At 40.1% G+C, this 22,088-nt stretch overlaps 13 non-coding genes and 6 pseudogenes across 13 annotated transcripts; all 19 read right to left on the bottom strand.

Annotated features, from left to right (window-relative positions):
- Nucleotides 1-9,276: 9,276 nt before the first annotated feature.
- On the bottom strand, nt 9,277-9,395 carry LOC140876807 (5S ribosomal RNA). The gene has a single exon (XR_012149039.1). It is a non-coding gene; the product is annotated as a 5S ribosomal RNA (ribosomal RNA).
- Nucleotides 9,396-9,792: 397 nt separating this feature from the next.
- Nucleotides 9,793-9,911, bottom strand: LOC140876698 (5S ribosomal RNA). The gene has a single exon (XR_012148937.1). It is a non-coding gene; the product is annotated as a 5S ribosomal RNA (ribosomal RNA).
- Nucleotides 9,912-10,285: 374 nt separating this feature from the next.
- LOC140876565 (5S ribosomal RNA) lies at nt 10,286-10,404 on the bottom strand. The gene has a single exon (XR_012148869.1). It is a non-coding gene; the product is annotated as a 5S ribosomal RNA (ribosomal RNA).
- Nucleotides 10,405-10,808: 404 nt separating this feature from the next.
- LOC140876650 (5S ribosomal RNA) lies at nt 10,809-10,927 on the bottom strand (annotated as a pseudogene).
- Nucleotides 10,928-11,327: 400 nt separating this feature from the next.
- LOC140876760 (5S ribosomal RNA) lies at nt 11,328-11,446 on the bottom strand. Its single transcript, XR_012148995.1, has one exon. It is a non-coding gene; the product is annotated as a 5S ribosomal RNA (ribosomal RNA).
- Nucleotides 11,447-14,789: 3,343 nt separating this feature from the next.
- On the bottom strand, nt 14,790-14,908 carry LOC140876654 (5S ribosomal RNA; annotated as a pseudogene).
- Nucleotides 14,909-15,307: 399 nt separating this feature from the next.
- Nucleotides 15,308-15,426, bottom strand: LOC140876673 (5S ribosomal RNA). Its single transcript, XR_012148932.1, has one exon. It is a non-coding gene; the product is annotated as a 5S ribosomal RNA (ribosomal RNA).
- Nucleotides 15,427-15,826: 400 nt separating this feature from the next.
- Nucleotides 15,827-15,945, bottom strand: LOC140876864 (5S ribosomal RNA). The gene has a single exon (XR_012149095.1). It is a non-coding gene; the product is annotated as a 5S ribosomal RNA (ribosomal RNA).
- A 398-nt stretch (nt 15,946-16,343) lies between these two features.
- On the bottom strand, nt 16,344-16,462 carry LOC140876588 (5S ribosomal RNA). The gene has a single exon (XR_012148891.1). It is a non-coding gene; the product is annotated as a 5S ribosomal RNA (ribosomal RNA).
- Nucleotides 16,463-16,863: 401 nt separating this feature from the next.
- On the bottom strand, nt 16,864-16,978 carry LOC140876693 (5S ribosomal RNA; annotated as a pseudogene).
- A 398-nt stretch (nt 16,979-17,376) lies between these two features.
- On the bottom strand, nt 17,377-17,494 carry LOC140876623 (5S ribosomal RNA). Its single transcript, XR_012148926.1, has one exon. It is a non-coding gene; the product is annotated as a 5S ribosomal RNA (ribosomal RNA).
- Nucleotides 17,495-17,894: 400 nt separating this feature from the next.
- Nucleotides 17,895-18,013, bottom strand: LOC140876602 (5S ribosomal RNA). The gene has a single exon (XR_012148905.1). It is a non-coding gene; the product is annotated as a 5S ribosomal RNA (ribosomal RNA).
- A 400-nt stretch (nt 18,014-18,413) lies between these two features.
- LOC140876672 (5S ribosomal RNA) lies at nt 18,414-18,532 on the bottom strand (annotated as a pseudogene).
- A 400-nt stretch (nt 18,533-18,932) lies between these two features.
- Nucleotides 18,933-19,051, bottom strand: LOC140876613 (5S ribosomal RNA). Its single transcript, XR_012148916.1, has one exon. It is a non-coding gene; the product is annotated as a 5S ribosomal RNA (ribosomal RNA).
- An 846-nt stretch (nt 19,052-19,897) lies between these two features.
- On the bottom strand, nt 19,898-20,016 carry LOC140876697 (5S ribosomal RNA). The gene has a single exon (XR_012148936.1). It is a non-coding gene; the product is annotated as a 5S ribosomal RNA (ribosomal RNA).
- A 403-nt stretch (nt 20,017-20,419) lies between these two features.
- On the bottom strand, nt 20,420-20,538 carry LOC140876624 (5S ribosomal RNA). The gene has a single exon (XR_012148927.1). It is a non-coding gene; the product is annotated as a 5S ribosomal RNA (ribosomal RNA).
- A 399-nt stretch (nt 20,539-20,937) lies between these two features.
- Nucleotides 20,938-21,056, bottom strand: LOC140876687 (5S ribosomal RNA; annotated as a pseudogene).
- A 397-nt stretch (nt 21,057-21,453) lies between these two features.
- LOC140876620 (5S ribosomal RNA) lies at nt 21,454-21,571 on the bottom strand. Its single transcript, XR_012148923.1, has one exon. It is a non-coding gene; the product is annotated as a 5S ribosomal RNA (ribosomal RNA).
- A 397-nt stretch (nt 21,572-21,968) lies between these two features.
- Nucleotides 21,969-22,087, bottom strand: LOC140876681 (5S ribosomal RNA; annotated as a pseudogene).
- Nucleotide 22,088: the final 1 nt, after the last annotated feature.

Below are 22,088 nucleotides of genomic sequence, written 5' to 3'. Positions count from 1 at the left end.
AAGCAGGGAAATCATTCTCGGAATTTATTTTCTAAGCGATCATTTTACAAAAAACACAATTTCGGGCAGCAGCCCTGTTTTGCTTCAAAAATTCTGCACCTAATCAATTAAAAATCTAGAACTCGACCAAAACTTAACCGAATTAAATCCCGCTTGAACCGACATATTCCCAACATCTAGTACAAGTTCCCGACCCGAACCCTTGACCAAAACCCGAGTTTATCCCTGTTTTTAAAAATTAGTTTCCGGACTTCTCATACACCAACAAAATTCTGCTTATGTCTTGTTTCAAAACTCACTCCAAAAAATACCTATTTATTTGTCTTCAACCTCCAGCCACTATCTTGGTATCATAACAAACATTTAAGCTCACCCAAAACCCCCTTAAAATCACCCCATAACAGCCCAAAACCCAGCTCAGCTTCCTTCAAAAGGGCAGCCCCTAGTCACAATCATAACCGAGCCCAACCATCCCCATTACTCGAATGCACCTCAACTCCATCCCACAAGATATTTTCACGTCATCCTAGTTGCTACCATGTGAACTTCATATCATCCATGGTAGCTCTAAATCACCATCCAAATCAACACAACAAACACCAAGTGTTTGAACCCAAACATGTATATAATCTGGAAATTTGAATCGATCCATAAGCCATCAAAAATCTGAAAATTCGATCACATAACATGAAGGAAAAAAATATGGAATTGGTTCGAACACTTGCTATACATAAATTCTAAAAATTTCGAATGCCACAAGACAAGGGGAAAACTAAAAGAAATTCGAACATCATAATAGGAAATGGACTGGACAGTGTTCAAACACAAGCCAAGGCAATTTCTGAACCAACATACAAACTCAAAGCATGAAGAACATCTGATAAATATTCGAACCACAAGCTTATAAAAGAAATCTGGAATTTCACAAACACATGCTATGAAAATTCTGGACATTTCGATCTCATGCTATGGACAACCAACAAAAAATTGCAATACATGAATCCATAAATTATAGCAGCAAACCAAGCCAAGTGAAAATGCAAGAATTTTCTGGAATTAAAATCGAAGGGCAGGGGAAACATGACATTCGAACAGGGCAGTAATATTCTTAAAAAAATTAGAATGCTTCAAGAAAATGCAACACACAACATATAATAATTTACAAGGTGAAGCAAAGAAACCATATCCTTGCCTAGCTAAAACCGAAGTGCACGAGCTCAAATGAGCTGAAGAAAATCGATCCAAAGGCTGGAATGAGCAGAAACCGAGCTGCAAGGGGGATGCACCAGCTCGTTCAGCTCGCCATGGTTGAGTTTCGCCGGAGAAGAGAGGTGGCTGGCAGCGGCGAGCTTGAAGAGAAAAGGAATAGAGAGCCGATGGATTGAGCTTGGGAGAGAAACAGGGGAATGTTGGCTTCTTTTGTGTGTGTGTGCATGTGTTGTGTGGGTTTTTGAGTGGGTGTGTGTGTGTGGCTAGGATTAAATATTTGAGTCCAAGTGCTAGCATAGATAAACCCTAGAAAAATAGGAGTGTAGGAATTCCTTGAAAAAGTACAACACACTTTTAAAAATTGTTAAACCAATGCTAGTAATTAGGACTTAAATTAAATCGCACTAAATAAAAATACAAGCTTAAAAATCCTAATTTAAAACATTAAATTGATTTTACTAGACCGGGAATAAAAATACTAATTTTCGCAAAATTTAAAAATAATGAATTCTAATGCGTGGAAAAAATGAAATATTTAGGCAATTAACACATTAAATATTCTGATGTCACGGCAACGAGTAAAATATTTAAATAACGAGCAGAACGATTAAAATAATTAAACAAACTAGACTAACGTTTAAAAGTAATTTAAATAAATACACAAGTGAAAATAAAAACCTTTAAAATAATTTGGACAAATAAAAAGAAAGATTTTAATAAACAAGTCTAAAACATTAAAATGATTTGGACACTTAAAACGGATTAAAATAATAAGCTAGACATTTAAAATGATATAAAATAACTAACCGCTACACTTATGCTATTGAAAATAAATAAGTTGGACACTCAAAATATTTAAAAAAATAAGCTAAACAATTAAAATCATTTAAATATGCAAGTTTAAACCTTTAAAATATTTAAACAAATAAATTGCACAATAAAATCATTTGAATAAATAATAAAATATTCTATTAGCACGCAATTCAAATAAGAAATTTAAATCAGATAAACTTAAAAATAAAAATTCTAATATTTATTAAATTAATGCATGCGATTTAGTAGATTGGATTTTAGGCGTCACAATTCCTTCCCCCTTTAAATGGAATTTCGTCCTCGAAATTCAGGACAAACTAACTAGGTTTGAATACCTTAGACCAGATCAACACTAAATTCTCAACTTTGCACCTACAAAAGTTGGCCCAAATCAGCTTTCGCTGTGCACTCTAATGCTTATCAACACCTACAAAGCAAGGGCTAACTAACTCCCACTGCAAAATAAATTTGCAAATTCCTATTTATCCCCAAATAATGGTAGTTCAAGAGAAATTTTTAATCACTGTTCCCATGTGATTGTAAGAGTATTTAATTCACCCCCTAAACTCCTAAAATATCTGATGCCTGCCTTAGTTTGATAACCTTAAATTCTGGATCGCAACTTAAATCAATAAATATCCGTAAAACCAATAAATAATTTATGTCGACCTTACTTCTAACTTAAAAGTTTCCTAACAACGAAACTATGCTTAATGTCTAATCACCAGCTAAACTTAACTCATATAATATAAAAGTCGAGCTCTAAAAAAATTCATAAGTTCCCAAAATACTTAGCAACAAAACACTAAACTTTTCTAAATATAATAAATAGCTAAGGGAACTATTCAATTCTACCTCAACTGTCCTCAAGATACAAGATGATTCTAACTCGTACTTCCACAACAACGACACATGAAACCCATCATGCGTCCCTAACAACTCTGCACCAGCTCAACATATAAAAAAAATTATATATCTCCTTGACAATCGCATAAGAACCGACAAAACGAGTAAATTTCATTATATTCCCAAATCGGTAATATTACGGAACAATGATATCTTCAAGAACAACTTAATATCAATTTTGACATTCTAAAGGTCTATGCCACTTATTAGTAGTGCTACACTTAATGGTCCTGGGCTTATGTTCAATCCCTTACGCAACGACTAAGAAATCCATAATTTACACCTTAAGTAAAAATATACCACGAGTTATTATCCACTTATTGGATTAGATGGTCTCTAAGTACCAAATAATTCTAACATATCACCTGAATACATATCTCAAATCTCTAGTTCAACTTGATAGCAAGTTTGGAAAATCCAAAAATTCCCAAATTATTATATGGTACAACCTGAATTCATATTTCAAGAACTTAGTACCCAATTAGGCACCTTGAAGAGTTTGTAATTCGATTGAAAATGCCTTCTCATTTTTTCCTCAAGTACCTTAGCATTTCACCGGTAAATAAATCTACAGTTTATCCGAAAAGCTGCCTGAATATTCTATTCATCATTATGTACCCATATTTGGTGCAATAGCCTTATCGGTTGACATTCACAAAATCTTAGAATTCAAATATAAAGTACCCAAAAGTCTCTAGGGACAACTTTATTTCCTATCTCGCAACTGTTCACCCATCCAGCTTACCAAAAATCATTTGTTTACTCTTAACGATCATATTAAAAATTAAAACACTCATTCAATTAATTCACTAACCAGAAGTCTTCTCGCTAAAACTAGATATGGCTGGTAGTCATCATTCCCCGGATCACAACAATAACTTTGGATTTCATCTAGTATTAATACTAAATTCCCAACAGTCTAAACACTTAATAAGCGATTACGAGCAAATTATTTACACAAGAAGTTAAAATGAAAATTGAAACCATAATCCATCCAAATTCTCATCATGATGGATCATGAAAGGAAACAAACATACAATTAATGCTTGTTTAATATGAAATGAAATAACGCAAGCATTACAAACAAACAAGCTGAGAATAAAAATCTAGATTAGTGAAAGAAACTCATGCATGGTCCAATACTAGGGATAAATGAATAATGATAGAGGCTCCATGAATAATGAATATGAGCCAACAAGATACAAATCTCGTGATCATTCATCTATAGGTAGTGAAATCATGCTCAAACAATCAAAGCACAATCAAGGCAATCAGTGTGACTTCAGTCGAGAGAAGTCCACACAATACAATAATCAATGGAACCAATGGTCTCAAGGTAAAATCAGATGTCAGCCACACGACATAAGTATATTACCATGAAGGGAGACAAAATGAATCTTACTCACATCAAATTGTGGCTCTAGAACTGAAGAAAAATTTCAAGAAGTGCGAAATATAAACAATATTTTATTAAGAAGTTTAACCAAGGTCAAAGTAGTAAAATACAATGTTGACTGATGTCATACGAATCCATAAATGAACAAAGGATGTGCAAAGAAATTTCGGATACTCAAAAGTATTTTTTGAAATAGATACAAGCACAAATGAAGAATAAGAAAATAGTTATTGAAATAATAGTTCACATAATTTGAAGACTCATAGTAACCGACTCACTATTTCCCAAAATCATACTTGTCCAAATAAACAAGGAAAACTCAACTATCTATAATAATATAAATCCAAGTTCGTATCCCAAGTCTTCACACGAGTTCGATTCATAAACTTAACTGACTAAACACACAACTAGAAATTCCCAAGCAAACTATACACTTTGTTTTATCCGACTAAATTTCATCCATAAGAGAATAAATGACAACAAGGACACAACGACTATTATCTCCTAATACGCAAGTTTAATATTTTCCATCAAGCTCCTACAATCTCATAAAATTATTAACACTACCTAATAACTCAAACTACATCCACGTACTATCCAAAATTGGAAGGAATATTAGTACACCAACTCCGTTTAACTTGGAACCGCATGCTATAAAAATAAGCAGTCAAATGATACACTTTAAACTACTAAAAGAAATTTTTAAACGAAAATAAACACTGAGTTAAACATTTAAATAAATTAAACATTTAGTTTTGAAAATATTTTTAAATAAAAGAAAGACATCAAAGCATTTAAAGTATTAATTCAAGTATGACTAACATATAAATTTTTTTAAAAACTTACATACTTTGAGGTGAGATTTCTTGAGTTTCTTGCAACCGGCAGTAGGCACAAACCAAACCAGAACCATGCTCTGATACCAACTGAAACGACTCTAACTCTACTTTAAGTAATAATTAAATAAAATGCGGATTTTTTAGAGAATTTAATAAAAATTTCAGCATGACCTATTTGTTTAAGTGAAAACCCGCCTGTCTCGGACAGCAAACAAAATAAAATGAAAGAAATAAAAAACCGACGACACAAGCAAACTAGACTGAGACAAGAATGAGAACCCAAGAAAGAGATTTGACATATCAAATATCCAAAAGTTTGAAAGTCTAATGTTTACATGCCCAAAAACAATTCTATCAAAACATTACGCATACATTTGTCAAATAAGCAAAATAAATGCTTCATAACATATTAATTCGAGTAACTATGCGGAAGATGAGCATAGGTCAGAGCGATGTGCCGTGCCCGCATCGCAGTCTACTCGATAGTCTTGCCCCTCGATCTTAATGATGACTTATACCTGCATGAAAACAAATAAGTGTAGTGAGTCTAAAAGACTCAGCAAAAATATGGGGGGGATAACGAGTACTACATAAATACAGCACATGCAGATTGAAAATAACTTGTAATAAAATACTTTTGTGCCCTTAAACTTAAATAGATGATTTCTTAATAAATGACGTGAATATGAATGTAACATATGCATGGCTAAGTCAAACATGAACAATGAAACTGAATATACTATACTGAACATGTATATAAGTGACTTGAACTGAAACTGTGAACTTAGATCCTTGGATTGTGACTGTGTGGGTTTCGATCATGATCATGGCTGCAGTGCACTATGCCACAAGGAAGTCATGATAACATCCAACCCGTCTTGCCCCATGGTTGGTATGAGAAGCCAAGATTTCTCCTAGCCCATCCATACACATGAATTTCGGTAAGGGAAGCTAAAACATCTCCCAGCCCGTCCAAACACGTGAATTTTACTGTAGTCACAATCATCTCACTTCGTTTGTAAAATACTTTCTTTCATTCATAAATATGAGACTTAGCATGCATATGTAAATATGATTTACATGTAAATGTTTATCGATAATCATGCATATGACTTACACAAAAATGACCGGGATAGTGATTTAGGAGACAAACCAAAGGGTGGGAAAACTAAACCATAGTGTAGCGCTGAAGACAAATTGGAGCGGCTCGCCCGTTAAATTTGTAATTCATTTGATTCTTAATCAAAAAGGATTACGCTTGAAACCACGACTCCATGACACTTAGAACTAAGTAGGAAAATCATCCTCGGAATTTATTTCTTAAGCGATCATTTTACAAAAAACACAATTCTGGGCAGCAGCCCTGTTTTGCTACAAAAATTCTGCACCTAATCAGTTAAAAGTCTAAAACTTGACCAAAACTTAACCGAATTAAATCCCACTTGAACCGACATATTCCCAACATCTAGGAAAAGTTCCAGACCCGAGCCCTTGACAAAAACCCGAGCTTATCCCTGTTTTAAAAAAATTAGTTTGCGGATAGCTAACACACCAACAAAATTCTGCTCATGTCTTGTTTCAAAGCTCACTCCAAAAAAAACCTATCTGTTTGTCTTCAAACTCTAGCCACTATCTTGGTATCATAACCAACATTTAATCTCTCCCAAAACCCCCTTAAACTCACCCCATAACAGCCCAAAACCTAGCTCAACTTTCTTCAAAAGGGAAACCCATAGTCACAATCATAATCGAGCCCAACCATCCCCAGTACTCGAATGCACCTCAATTCCATCCCACAAGCTAACTTCACGTCATCCTAGTTGCTACCATGTGAACTTCATATCATCCATGGTAGCTCTAAATCACCATCCAAATCAACACAACAAACACCAAGTGTTCGAACCCAAACATGTATATAATCTGGAAATTTGAATCGATCCATAAGCCATCAAAAATCTGAAAATTCGATCACATAGCATGAAGGCAAAAATCTGGAAATGGTTCGAACACTTGCTATACATAAATTCTAAAAATTTCGAATTCCACAAGCGAAGGGGAAAACTGAAAGCAATTCGAACATCATAATAGGAAATGGACTGGACAGTGTTCAAACACAAGCCAAGGCAATTTCTGAAACAACATATGAACTCAAAGCATGAAGAACATTTGAGAAATATTCGAACCACAAGCTTATAAAAGAAATCTAGAATTTCTCGAACACATGCTATGAAACTTTTGGACATTTCGATCTCATGCTATGGACAACCAACAAACAAATGCAATACATAAATCCATAAATTATAGCAGCAAACCGAGCCAAGTGAAAATGAAAGAATTTTTTGGAATTAAGATCGAAGAGCAGGGGAAACATGACTTTCGGATAGGGAAGTAATATTCTTAAAAAAATTCGAATGCTTCAAGAAAATGCAACACACAACATATAATAATTTACAAGGTGAAGCAAAGAAACCATATCCTTTCCTAGCTAAAACCGAAGTGCACGAGCTCAAATGAGCTGAAGAAAATCGATCCAAGGGCTGGAATGAGCAGAAACCGAGCTGCAAGGGGGATGCACCAGCTCGTTTAGCTCGCCATGGTGGAGTTTCGCCGGAGAAGAGAGGTGGCTGGCGGCGGCGATCTTGAAGAGAAAAGGAATAGGGAGCTGATGGATTGATCTTGGGAGAGAAACAGGGGAATGTCGGCTTCTTGTGTGTGTGTGTGCGTGTGTTGTGTGGGTTTTTGAGTGGGTGTGTGTGCGTGGCTAGGATTAAATATTTGAGTCCAAGTTCTAGAATAGGTAAACCCTAGAAAAATGGGAGTGTAGGAATTCCATGAAAAAGTGCAACACACTTTTAAATAGTGTTAAACCAATGCTAGTAATTAGGACTTAAATTAAATCGCACTAAATAAAAATTCAAGTTTAAAAATCCTAATTAAAAACATTAAATTGATTTTACTAGACCGGGAATAAAAATACTAATTTTTGAAAAATTTAAAAATAATGAATTCTAATGCGTGAAAAATGAAATATTTAGGCAATTAACACATTAAATATTCTGATGACACGACAACGAGTAAAATATTTAAATAACGAGCAGAGCGATTAAAATAATTTAAACAAACTAGACTAACGTTTAAAAACAATTTAAATAAATACACAAGTGAAAATAAAAAAAAACCTTTAAAATAATTTAGACAAATAAAAAGAAAGGTTTGAATAAACAAGTCTAAAACATTAAAATGATTTGGACATTTAAAATGGATTTAAATAATAAGCTAGACATTTAAAATGATTTAAAACAACTAACCGATAAACTTATGCTATTTAAAATAAATAAGTTGGACACTCAAAATATTTTAACAAATAAACTAAACAATGAAAATCGTTTAAATATGCAAGTTTAAATCTTTAAAATATTTAAAGAAATAAATTGCACAATAAAATCATTTGAATAAATAATCAAATATTCTATTAGCACGCAATTCAAATAAGAAATTTAAATCAGATAAACTTAAAAATAAAAATCCTAATATTTATTAAATTATTGCATGCGATTTAGTAGATTGGATTTTAGGCGTCACATCACCCATCCTAGTACTGCTCTCGCCCAAGCACGCTTAACTTCAGAGTTCTGATGGGATCCGGTGCATTAGTGCTGGTATGATCAGACTGTCCTTGTGGTACAAGCCGTCAGACACCTAGTAATTTACTTTCGTCAGATACTAGTATTTATTGTTTTGTTTCTCGAATTGCGGATCGGAGGAACAGGCACTGCACTTTCAAACGGACATAACTTTTGGCCGAATGAGAGTTACGGGAGCTTCAGCATGCTCACGCGAAGCTCGTCTCGATACCTACAGCGCGCATCATTGTCTAAAGGACGGAGACGCTCAAATTCCAACCCAGAGATGGAATTTCGGGGCGTTTTTCCCGTAGGGCACGTTGGGACCCACCAAAGCGGCCCGCGTCACCCAGATCGCACGTTCACGTTGTGTGATTCAGTCTATTGCATCTTTTCTATCCGCGGATTGGACTGAAAGAGTCGGGAATAGGACAGCGAGGAATCGGAATAATAAGAATTATGAGTAAGAAAAAAAGAAATTAATGAAAACGGGGTGCACTGCGAGGACTTCCCAAGGGGTCACCCATCCTAGTACTTCTCTCGCCCAAGCACGCTTAACTTCGGAGTTTTGATGGGATCCGGTGCATTAGTGTTGGTATGATCGCACCAAACAGTGAATGAATTTTTATTGTTTTGTCTTTCGAATTGCGGATCGGAGGAACAGGCGCTGAACTTTCAAACGGACATAACTTTCGGTTGGCTGAGAGTTACGGGAGCTTCAGCCTGCTCATGCGAAACTCGTCTCGATACCTACAGCACGCATCTCGGTCTAAGAGACGTAGACGCTAAAATTCAAACCTGGAGATGGAATTTCGGGGCATTTTTCCCGTAGGGCACGTTGGGACCCACCAAAGCTGCCCGCGTCATCCAGATCGCACGTTCACGTCGTGTGATTCAATCTATTGCATCTTTTTTATCCACAGATTGGACTGAAAGAGTTGGAAATAGGACAACGACGAATCGAAAAATAAGAAGTACGAGTAAGAAAAAAGAAATTAATGAAAAAGGGGTGCAACACGAGGACTTCCCAAGGGGTCACTCATCCTAGTACTGCTCTCGCCCAAGCATGCTTAACTTCGGAGTTCTGACGGGATCCGGTGCAATAGTGCTGGTATAATCACACCCAACAGTGAATGAATTATTTATGTTTTATCTCTCGAATTGCGGATCGGAGGAACAGGAGCTGCACTTTCAAACGGACATAACTTTCGGCCGACTGAGAGTTACGGGAGCTTCAGCCTGCTCACGCGAATCTCGTCTTGATACCTACAACGCGCATCTCGGTTAAAGAGACGGAGACGCTCAAATTTAAACCCAAAGATGGACTTTTGGGACCCACCGAAGCGGCCCGCATCACCCAAATCGCACATTCACGTCGTGTGATTCAGTCTATTGCATCTTTTCTATCCGCGAATTGGACTGAAAGAATTGGTAATAGGACAGTGAGGAATCGGAACAACAAGAAGTACGAGTAAGAAAAAAAAGAAATTAATGAAAAAGTGGTGCAACACGAGGACTTCAAATGGGGTCACCCATCCTATTACTGCTCTCGCCCAAGCACGCTTAACTTTGGAGTTCTGACGGGATCCGGTGCATTAATGCTGGTATGATCGCACCCAACAGTAAATGAATTCTTTATTGTTTTGTCTCTCGAATTGCGGATCGGAGGAACAGGCGCTGCACTTTTAAACGGACATAACTTTCGGCCGGCTGAGAGTTACGGGAGCCTCAACCTGCTCACGTGAAGCTCGTTTTGATACCTACAGCACGCATCTCGATCAAAGAGACAAAGACGCTCAAATTCCAACCCGAAGATGGACATTTGGGGCGTTTTTCCCGTAGGGCACGTTGGGACGCACCGAAGCGGCCCGCGTCACCTTGATCGCATGTTCAAGTCGTGTGATTCAGTCTATTGCATCTTTTCTATCCGTGGATTGGACTGAAAGAGTCGGGAATAGGACAACGAGGAATCGAAAGAACAAGAAGTACGAGTAAGAAAAAAAAAAAGAAATTAATGAAAAAGGGGTGCAACACGAGGACTTCACAGGGGGTCACCCATCCTAGTACTGCTCTCGCCCAAGCATGCCTAAATTCGGAGTTCTTATGGGATCCGGTGCATTAGTGCTATCATGATTGCATCCAACAGTGAATGAATTCTTTATCGTTTTTTTTCTCTCGAATTTCGGATCGGAGGAACAGGCGCTGCAATTTTAAACGGACATAAATTTTGGCCGGGTGAGATTTACGGGAGCTTCAGCCTGCTCACGCGAAGCTCGTATCGATAACTACAGCGCGCATCTCGGTCCAAGAGACGGAAACGCTCAAATTCCAACCCGTAGATGGACTTTTGGGGCATTTTTCCCGTAGGGCACGTTGGGACCTACCAAAGCGGTCTGCATCACCCAGATCGCACGTTCACGTCGTGTTATTCAGTCTATTGCATATTTTTTATCCGTGGATTGGACTGAAAGAGTCGGGAATAGGACAACGAGGAATCGAAAGAACAAGAAGTACGAGTAAGAAAAAAAAATTAATGAAAAAAGAGTGCAACACGAGGACTTCCCAGGGGGTCACCCATCCTAGTACTGCTCTCGCCCAAGCAGGCTTAACTTCGGAGTTCTGATGGGATCCGATGCATTAGTGTTGGGATGATCGCACCCAACATTGAATGAATTCTTTATTGTTTTGTCTCTCGAATTGCGGATCGGAGGAACAGGCGCTGCACTTTCAAACGGACATAACTTTCGGCCGGCTGAGAGTTTCGGAAGTTTCAGCCTGCTCACGCGAAGCTCGTCTCGATACCTACAACACGCATCTCGGTCTATGAGACGGAGTGAAACGACCCTTACTCGAATTTTTTTTAGAATATTACATATATGCCCATACATATATGAATCTATACTTAAAATAGATTTTCATAAAATTTAATGCATAATAAAAATCGATTGCATCTTAAAAGTTTAAAAAGTCTAACAGGTTAAAATTCATGCAAATGACCATAATCTCAAAAGTATGCAAACTAATGAGAAATAGTTAACATGTGCGGAAAATAGCTAAATACATAAAATATCTCATCATAAACTAAATCAACTGAAACAAGAGCCAGGGAAGGTCACGGGTGTGCTAGCTCACCACGGATGCACGACGGTCTTCACCACCAGTCGAGACCACAACCTCTTGAATAACATAAAACTCACCTGCACACCATTTAGATCTAGTGAGCCTAAAGGCCCAACATGTTCTACCTTTAATAACGAGTACTACTAAATAAAACCACAAGCAAGAATATAACGTATATAAAAATTACCTGAGGATTCTAATGCATGCATGATCGTAAAATCGTATGCATAAACTGCGTCGTAATCTAAATCATTACATAATACGTAACATAATACATAACATAAGCATTTCATGTCATAAACATAAAAATTATTTTTCTGTGGGTCATATCAGTGAAGTGTAACCTAATTCGATTGATCAATCTAAATCCATCGTACGTGGCGGCGGCCTGTGGAGTGTACCCCTAACGCCCTATGCCACTTCACCCAATATTTGGGGATCCATAGAGTCATAATCGTAAGTGGAAAGGTCATCGGACGCGGTATCCCAACCTCCAGTCCCGTATTTGTCACAAATCACTTCAACATCCCACATGCCCGTTATCTCATCATAAAATACATGCATGAATCATGAACTTAGAAATATCATTTTCTTAAAATTTTACCCGTAAATATATATTTAATTCATTTTTCATAATAAAAATCATACTTATATCAAAATATACATATACATCTATTAAATATATATTTACGGACTATTTTGTTTGCCACTGGCTAGTTCGAGTTGCTGCCCCTTAACTAAATCTCATAAACTTAGACTGACTCATTAATATTTATACTGGCCCAAAAATACTTAGACTAACTCAATCACACTTAAAATGACCCAATCAAACTTAGATTGACACAATAGTACTTAGTCCAACTTAGAACTTAGCACAACCAAATAATTAAACAACTTAGGCTCATTAATAAATTTAGCTCAATTATTAAATTAAACCTCCAATAAATATCTTAAGCCCAATATTCTTGGCTCGATAACTAAATCAATTCATTCAAGCCCAAATAACACTTTATGCCAAATAAACAACTAAGCCCAATAAATAAATTAAACTCAATAAACATTTTAAGCCCAATTAACATCTTAAGCCCAATAACAAAATTGATCAAATGAATAAACTAAACACTTAGACTCTTAAATAAATTACCCGGCCCAAAATAAAATAATCCGGAACCAAACCATAACATATGACCCTAATACACTTTACCCAACCCAGACAACCCACTCGCCCAAGCTGCCCGCTAGATAGACCACCCTTACAACCATCCAACTGTTCACTTAGCCGACACTAGTTCAAAACATCTTAAACCAACACCCAAAAGGACCTAATCCAACCATCAACCATTGAACAAAAACTAAGACCTAGCCATGACAGAAAAATCACCCACAATACATAAAAACGTGAATAATGCATGCGTTAAAATTTGAGCTATCATATCCACATACAAATGCAACAATACAATTTAATAACCAAAACAGTGAATATACTGATCTAAACGGTGTAAGAAAGGAAGGGTATAACATGCCTTTGCATTTTAAACGCATGAAAAACTTATATTGCGGTTGCGTATATCGAGACTCAGGAATCTCACAGCTTCCAATTTTGGAAGATCAAATCCCTAAATAGTTGATTTCTGCCTCTACATATCCTCAACTAGCTTCCGATCTGCGAAAAATCACACAACGGTCAAAAGTCAACCTTAGTTAACTCTAGTCAAACTTGACCAAAAATTTCCGAACCTTATTGCGCTCTCACCGCTTAATCGATGAGACGATTCCAACGCACTAAGACACGATTGGATTGAACCATTGAGGCGGCGTAGATCGGAGAAAAATAAGCGGTGGCGGCGTGAGCATCCCGAGCTCCGATCTGCCCCATTCGCGACGGAAAAAGCTACTACAAGCTTAGGAAATGTTCTACACATCACCTACTACCACTAGCATCACAAAAACCAACCCAATCGAGCAAAAATCCGATCAATACGCGCGAGGAAGACGATGAATAGTGGCCACTCCTTCTCGACTTTGTGTTCGGCAACTTGGACACCAAAAATCACAATTCTTGGTATGGTTGTGATCGAATTGAAGAGAGCTACAAGATGGCATGCTCAATTGACTATGAAGGGCGGAGGCCGACGGTCGGCGACGGGAGGAGCGTGGATGGGGTTAGGGTTTAGTGTGTGTTTTAGGTGTTTAGTGTGTGAGAGAAAGTGCACCACTTAATATTATAAAAATTGGTCCTAAAATGACCCGATCTGATACATTTCAATGCTCTTGTATTATTTTACTCCAATATGGAATTTAACACATTTTTACCATAATCTGGAATAGCGAACTTTGTTCTGTCAACTAGACCAGTAAATTCCCAAATAAATAAATTGAGTCAATATTAGGCTTTGACCAATCACTCAAACTGATTATTTTCTCCAAATTAAATTATCTTGCATAAATAATTATTTTAATTTCATTATCTCAATAATTATCTCAAAATGCCAATATTATCAGATATCCAGAAATAGTCAAACCCATTGACTAATTGGCACATGTATTTTATAAATACACTATGTAACTCAGTTGGCTGCAATAATTATTTTATACACTAAATAAATATATTTTTAATTACCAAATAATTCGGTAAAAAAATTCTGGGGCGTTACACGGAGGCGCTCAAATTCCAACCCGGAGAGAGACTTTCGGGGCGTTTTTCCCGTAGGACATGTTGGGACCCAACGAAGCGGCCCGCGTCACCCAGATTGCACGTTTACGTCGTGTGATTTAGTCTATTGCATCTTTTATATCCGCGGATTGGACTGAAAGAGTCAGAAATAGGACATCAAGGAATCGGAATATAAAAAGTACGAGTAAGAAAAAAAAAATTAATGAAAAAGGGTAGAACACGAGGACTTCCCATGGGGTCACGCATCCTAGTACTGCTCTCGCCCAAGCACGCTTAACTTTGGAGTTCTGATGTTATCCGGTGCATTAGTGCTGGTATGATAGTACCAAACAGTGAATGAATTCTTTATTTTTTTGTCTCTCGAATTGCGGATTGAGGAACAGGCGCAGCACTTTCAAACGGGCATAACTTTCGGCCGGCTGAGAGTTACTGGAGCTTCAGCCTGCTCACGCGAATCTCGTCTTGATACCTATAGCGCGCATCTCGGTCCAATAGACGGAAATGCTCAAATTCCAACCCGTAGATGGACTTTTGGGGCTTTTTCCCGTAGAGCACGTTGGGACATACCAAAGCGGCCCGCGTCATCCAGATCACATGTTCACGTCGTGTCATTCAGTCTATTGCATCTTTTTTATCCGCAAATTGGACTAAAAGAGTCGGGAATAGGACAACGAGGAATCTAAAGAACAGAAAGTATGAGTAAGAAAAAAAAGAAATTAATGAAAAAGGGGTGCAACACGAGGACTTCCCAGGGGGTCACCAATCCTAGTACTGCTCTCGCCCAAGCACGCTTAACTTCGGAGTTCTGATGGGATCCGGTGCATTTGTGCTGGTATGATCGCACCCAACATTGAATGAATTCTTTATTATTTTGTCTCTCGAATTGCGGATCGAAGGAACAGGCGCTGCACTTTCAAACAGACATAACTTTCGGCCGACTGAGAGTTACGGGAGCTTCAGCCTGCTCACGCGAAGCTCGTCTCGATACCTACAGCGCGCATCTCGGTCTAAGATACAAAGATGCTCAAATTCCAACCCGGAGATGGAATTTTGGGGCTTTTTTCCCATAGGGCACGTTGGGACCGACCAAAGCGGCCCGCGTCATCCAGATCGCACGTTCACGTCGTGTCATTCAGTCTATTGAATCTTTTCTATCCACGGATTGGACTAAAAGAGTTGGGAGTAGGACGGCGAGGAATCGGAATAACAAGAAGTATGAGTAAGAAAAAAAGAAATTAATGAAAAAGGGGTGCAACACGAGGACTTTCCAGGGGGTCACCCATCCTAGTACTGCTCTCGCCCAAGCACACTTAACTTCGAAGTTTTGATGGGATCCGGTGTATTAATGCTGGTATGATCGCACCAAACAGTGAATGAATTCTTTATTGTTTTGTCAATCGAATTGCGGATCCGAGGAACAGGCGCTGCACTTTCAAACGGACATAACGTTCGGCCGACTAAGAGTTACGGAAGCTTCAGCCTGCTCACGTGAAGCTCGTTTCGATACCTACAACACGCATCTCGATCAAAGAGACGAAGACGCTCAAATTCTATCCTGGAGATGGACTTTTGGGGCATTTTCCCGTAGGGCACGTTGGGACCCATTGAAGCGGCCCGCGTCAACCAGATTGCACGTTCACGTCGTGTGATTCAGTCTATTGCATCTTTTTTATACGCTGATTGGAGTGAAAGAGTCGGGAATAGGACAGCGAGGAATCGAAAGAACAAGAAGTACGAGTAAGAAAAAAAAAATTAATGAAAAAGGGGTGCAACACGAGGACTTCCCAGGGTGTCACCTATTCTAGTACTATTCTCGCCCAAGTGCGCATAACTTCGGAGTTCTGATGGGATCCGGTGCATTAGTGCTGGTATGATCGCAACCAACAGTGAATGAATTCTTCATTGTTTTGTCTCTCGAATTGCGGATCGGAGGAACATGCGCTGCACTTTCAAACGGACATAAATTTTGGCCGGATGAGATTATGGGAGCTTCAGCCTGCTCACGCGAAACTCGTCTTGATACCTACAGCGCGCATCTTGGTATAAGAGACGGAGCCGCTCAAATTCCAACCTGGAGATGCACTCTCGGAGTGTTTTTCTCGTAGGTCATGTTGGGACCCACCGAAGCGGCCCGCGTCACCCAGATCGCACGTTAAAGTCGTGTCATTCAGTCTATTGCATCTTTTTTATCCGCGGATTGGACTGAAAGAGTCGGAAATAGGATAGCGAGGAATCGAAAAAAACAAAAAGTACAAGTAAGAAAAAAAAGAAATTAATCAAAAAAGGGTGCAACACGAGGACTTCCCAGGTTTCAACCATCCTAGTGCTGCTCTTGCCCAAGCACGCTTAACTTTGGAGTTCTGATGGGATCCAGTGCATTAGTGCAGGTATGACATCCGGTGAATGAATTCTTTATTATTTTGTCTCTAGAATTGCGGATCGAAGGAACAGACGCTGCACTTTCAAACGGACGTAACTTACGGCCGACTGAGAGTTACGGGAGCTTCAGCCTGCTCACGCGAAGCTCGTCTCGATACCTACAACGCGAATTTTGGTCTAAGAGACGGAGACTCTCAAATTCCAACCCAGAGATAGACTTTCGGGGCGTTTTTCCCGTAGGGCACGTTGGGACTCAATGAAGCGGCCCGCGTCACCCAGATCGCACGTTCATGTCGTGTCAATCAGTCTATTGCATCTTTTTTATCCGCGGATTGGACTGAAAGAGTCTGGAAAAGGATAGCGTGAAATCAGAAGAACAAGAAGTACGAATAAGAAAAAAAAGAAATTAATGAAAAAAGGGTGCAACACGAGGACTTCCCAGGGGGTCACCATCCTAGTGCTGCTCTCGCCCAAGCACGCTTAACTTCGGAGTTCTGATGAGATCTGGTGCATTAGTGCTTGTATGATTGCAACCAACAGTGAATGAATTCTTTATTGTTTTGTCTCTCTAATTGCAGATCGGAGGAACAGGCGCAACACTTTCAAATGGACATAACTTTCGGCCGACTGAGAGTTACGGGAGATTTAGCCTGCTCACGCGAAGCTTGTCTTGATACCTACAACGCGCATTTAAGTTAAAGAGACGGAGATGCTCAAATTCCAACCCGGAGATGGACTTTCAGGGTGTTTTTCCGTAGGGCACGTTGGGACACACCGAAGCGGCCCGCGTCACACAGATCGCACGTTCACGTCGTGTGATTCAGTCTATTGCATCTTTTCTATCCGCGGATTGGACTGAAAGAGTCGGGAATAGGACAGCGAGGAATCGAAAGAACAAGAAGTACGAGTATGAAAAAAAATAAATTAATGAAAAAGGGGTGCAACACGAAGACTTCCCAGGTGGTAACCCATCCTAGTTCTGCTCTCGCCCCGGCACGCTTAACTTTGGAGTTCTGATGGGATCCGTTGCATTAGTGCTGGTATGATCGCACCAAACAGTGAATAATTCTTTATTATTTTGTCTCTCGAATTGCGGATTGGAAGAACAGGTGCTGCACTTTCAAACGGACATAACTTTCGGCCGACTGAGAGTTACGGGAGCTTTAGCCTGCTCACGCAAAGCTCGTTTCGATACCTACAGCACGCATCTCGGTCAAAGAGACGGAGATGCTTAAATTCCAACCCGGAGATGGAATTTACGGGCGTTTTTCCCGTAGGGCACAATGGGGCCCACCGAATCGGCCCGCGTCACCCAGATCGAACGTTCACGTCGTGTGATTCAGTGTATTTCATCTTTTCTATCCGCGAATTGGACTGAAAGATTCGGGAATAGGACAGCGAGGAATCGAAAGAACAAGAAGTACGACTAAGAAAAACAAGAAATTAATGAAAAAGGAGTGCAACACGAGGACTTCCCTGGCGGTCACCCATCCAAGTTTTGCGCTCGCCAAAGCACGCTTAACTTTGGAGTTTTGATGGGATCTGGTGCATTAGTGCTGGTATGATAGCACCCAACAATAAATGAATTCTTTATTGTTTTGTCTCTCGAATTGCGGATCGTAGGAACAAGCGCTGCACTTTCAAACAGATATAACTTTTGGTCGGCTGTGAGTTACGGGAGCTTCAGTCTGCTCACGTGAAGCTTGTATTGATACCTACAGCACACATCTTGGTTGAAGAGATGGAGACGCTCAAATTCCATCCCCGAGATGGACTTTCGGGTCGTTTTTCTCATAGGGCACGTTGAGATCCACCGAAGCAGCCCGCGTCACCCAGATTGCACGTTCACGTCGTGTGATTCAGTCTATTGCATATTTTCTATCCGTGGATTGGATTGAAAGAGTTGGGAATAGGACAGCGGGGAATCAAAATAATAAGAAGTTCGAGTAAGAAAAAAAGAAATTAATGAAAAAGGGGTGCAACACGAGAACTTCCCAGGAGTCATCCCATCCTAGTACTGCTCACGCCCAAGCATGCTTAACTTCGGAGTTCTGATGGAATCCGGTGCATTAGTGCTTGTATGATCGCACCACACAGTGAATGAATTCTTTATTGTTTTGTCTCTCGAATTGCGGATTGGAGGAACAGGCGCTGCACTTTTAAACGGTCATAACTTTCGGCCGACAGAGAGTTAGTGGAGCTTCTTCCTGCTCACGCGAAGCTCGTCTTGATACCTATAGCGCGCATCTCGGTCAAAGAGACGGAGACACTCAAATTCCAACCTGGAGATGGACTTTTGGGGTGTTTTCCCGTTGGGCATGTTGGGACCCACCAAAGCGGCCTGCATCACCCAGATTGCACTTTCACGTTGTTTTTTTTAGTCTATTGCATCTTTTCTATCCGCGGATTGGTTTGAAAGTGTCGGGAATAGGACAGCGAGGAATCGGAATATCAAGAAGTACGAGTAATAAAAAAAATTAATAAAAAAGGGGTGCAACACGAGAACTTTCTAGGGGGTCACACAACCTAGTACTGCTCTCACCCAAGCACGCTTAAATTAATGGTTTATTGTTTTGTCTCTCGAATTGCGGATCGGAGGAACAGGCGTTGCACTTTCAAATGGACATAACTTTCGGTCGGTTGAGAGTTACGGGAGTTTCAGCCTGCTCACGCAAAGCTCGTCTCGATACCTACCGGGCACATCTCGGTTTAAGAGACGGAGACACTCAAATTCCAACCCGGAGATGGACTTTCCAGGAGTTTTTCCCATTGGGACCCACCGAAGTGGCCCGCGTCACCCAGATCGCACGTTCACGTCATGTGATTCTGTCTATTGCATCATTTCTATCCACGGATTGGACTGAAAGAGACGGGAATAGGACAGTGAGGAATCGGAATAACAAGAAGTGCGAGAAAGAAAAAAAAAATTAATGAAAAAGGGGTGCAACACGAGGAATTCCCAGGGGGTCACCCATCCTAGTACTGCTCTTGCCCAAGCACGCTTAACTTCAGAGTTCTGAAGGGATCTGGTGCATTAGTGCTTGTATAATCGCACCCAACAGTGAATTAATTCTTTATTGTTTTTGTTTTTCGAATTGCGGATCGGAGGAACAGGCGCTGCACTTTCAAACGGACATAACTTTCGGCCGGTTGAGAGTTACGTGAGCTTCAGCCTGCTCACGCGTAGCTCGTCTCCATACCTACAGCGCACATCTCGGTCAAAGAGACAGAGACGCTCAAATTCCAACCCGGAGATGGACTTTCGGGGCATTTTTACCTTAGGGAACGTTGGGACCCACCGAAACGGCCCGCGTCACCCAGATCGCACGTTCACGTCGTGTTATTTCAGTCTATTGCATCTTTTATATCTACGGATTGAACTAAAAGATTTGGGAATTGGACAGCGAGGAATCAAAAGAACAAGAAGTACGAGTAAGAAAAAAAAGAAATTAATGAAAAAGGGGTGAAACACGAGGACTTCCCATGGGGTCACCCATCTTAGTACTGATCTCGCCCAAGCACGCTTAACTTCGGTATTCTGATGGGATCCGGTGCATTTGTGCTTGTATGATCGCACCTAAAAATGAATAAATTCTTTATTGTTTTGTCTCTCGAATTGCGGATCGAAGGAACAGGCGCTTCACTTTCAAACGGACATAACTTTCGGCCGGCTGAGAGTTACGGGAGCTTCAGCCTGCTCACGCGAAGCTCGTCTCGATACCTACAACGTTCATCTCGGTCTAAGAGACAGAGACTCTCAAATTCCAACCGAGAGATGGACTTTTGGGGCATTTTTCCCGTAGGGCATGTTGGAACCCACCAAAGCGGCCCGCGTCACCCAGATCGTACGTTCACGTCGTGTCATTCAGTTTATTGCATCTTTTCTATCCGCGGATTGGACAAAAAGAGTCGGCAATAGTACTGCGAGAAATCGGAATAACAAGAAGTACGAGTAAAAAAAAAGAAATTAATGAAAAATAGGTGCAAAACGAGGAATTCCAAGGGGGTCACCAATCCTAGTACTTCTCTTGCCAAAGCACGCTTAACTTTGGAGTTCTAATGGGATATGGTGCATTAGAGCTGGTATGATCGCACCCAACAGTGAATGAATTCTTTATTGTTTTGTCTCTCGAATTGTGCATCGGAGAAACAGGCGCTGCCCTTTCAAACGGAAATAACTTTCGACCGGCTGAGAGTTACGGGAGCTTCAGCCTGCTCACGCGAATCTCGTCTCGATACCTACAACACGCATCTCGGTCTAAGATATGAAGAATCTCAAATTCCAACTCGGATATGGATTTCGGGGAGTTTTTTCTCGTAGGGCACGTTGGGACCCACCGAGGCGACCCGCGTCACCCAGATTGCACGTTGACCGTGTCATTTAGTCTGTTTCATCTTTTCTATGCACGGATTGGACTGAAAGAGTCGGGAATAGGACAGCGAGGAATCGAACGAACAAGAAGTACAAGTTAGAAAAAAAAGATTAATGAAAAAGGGGTGCAACACGAGGACTTCCCAGGGGTCACCCATCCTAGTACAGCTCTCTCCCAAGCACGCTTAACTTCGGAGTTCTGATGGGATCCCGTGCATTATTGCTGGTATGATCGCACTAAAAAGTGATTGAATTATTTATTGTTTTGTCTCTCGAATTGCGGATCAAAGGAACAGGCGCTGCACTTTCAAACGAACATAACTTTCGGCCGGTTGAGAGTTACAGGAGCTTCAGCTTGCTCACGCGAATCTCGTGTCAATACCTACAGCGCGAATCTCGGTCAAAGAGATGGAGATGCTCAAATTCCAACCCGGAGATGGACTTTTGGGGCGTTTTTTCCGTAGGGCACGTTGGGACCCACCAAAGTGGCCCGCGTCACCCAGATCATACGTTCACGTCATGTCACTCAGTCTATTGCATCATTTCTATCCGCGGATTGGACAAAAAGAGTCGGGAATAGGACTGCGAGAAATCGGAATTACAAGAAGTACGAGTAAGAATAAAAATTAATGAAAAAGAGGTGAAACACGAGGACGTCCCATGGGGTCACCCATTCTAGTACTGCTCTCGCCCAAGGACACTTAACTTCGGAGTTTTGATGGTATCTGGTGCATTAGTGCTGGTATGATTGAACCCA

This window comes from Henckelia pumila, chromosome 1 (assembly GCF_033568475.1).
Source record: "Henckelia pumila isolate YLH828 chromosome 1, ASM3356847v2, whole genome shotgun sequence".
NCBI classification, from domain to species: Eukaryota; Viridiplantae; Streptophyta; class Magnoliopsida; order Lamiales; family Gesneriaceae; genus Henckelia; species Henckelia pumila.
This window is presented reverse-complemented; position numbering and strand designations above follow the sequence as displayed.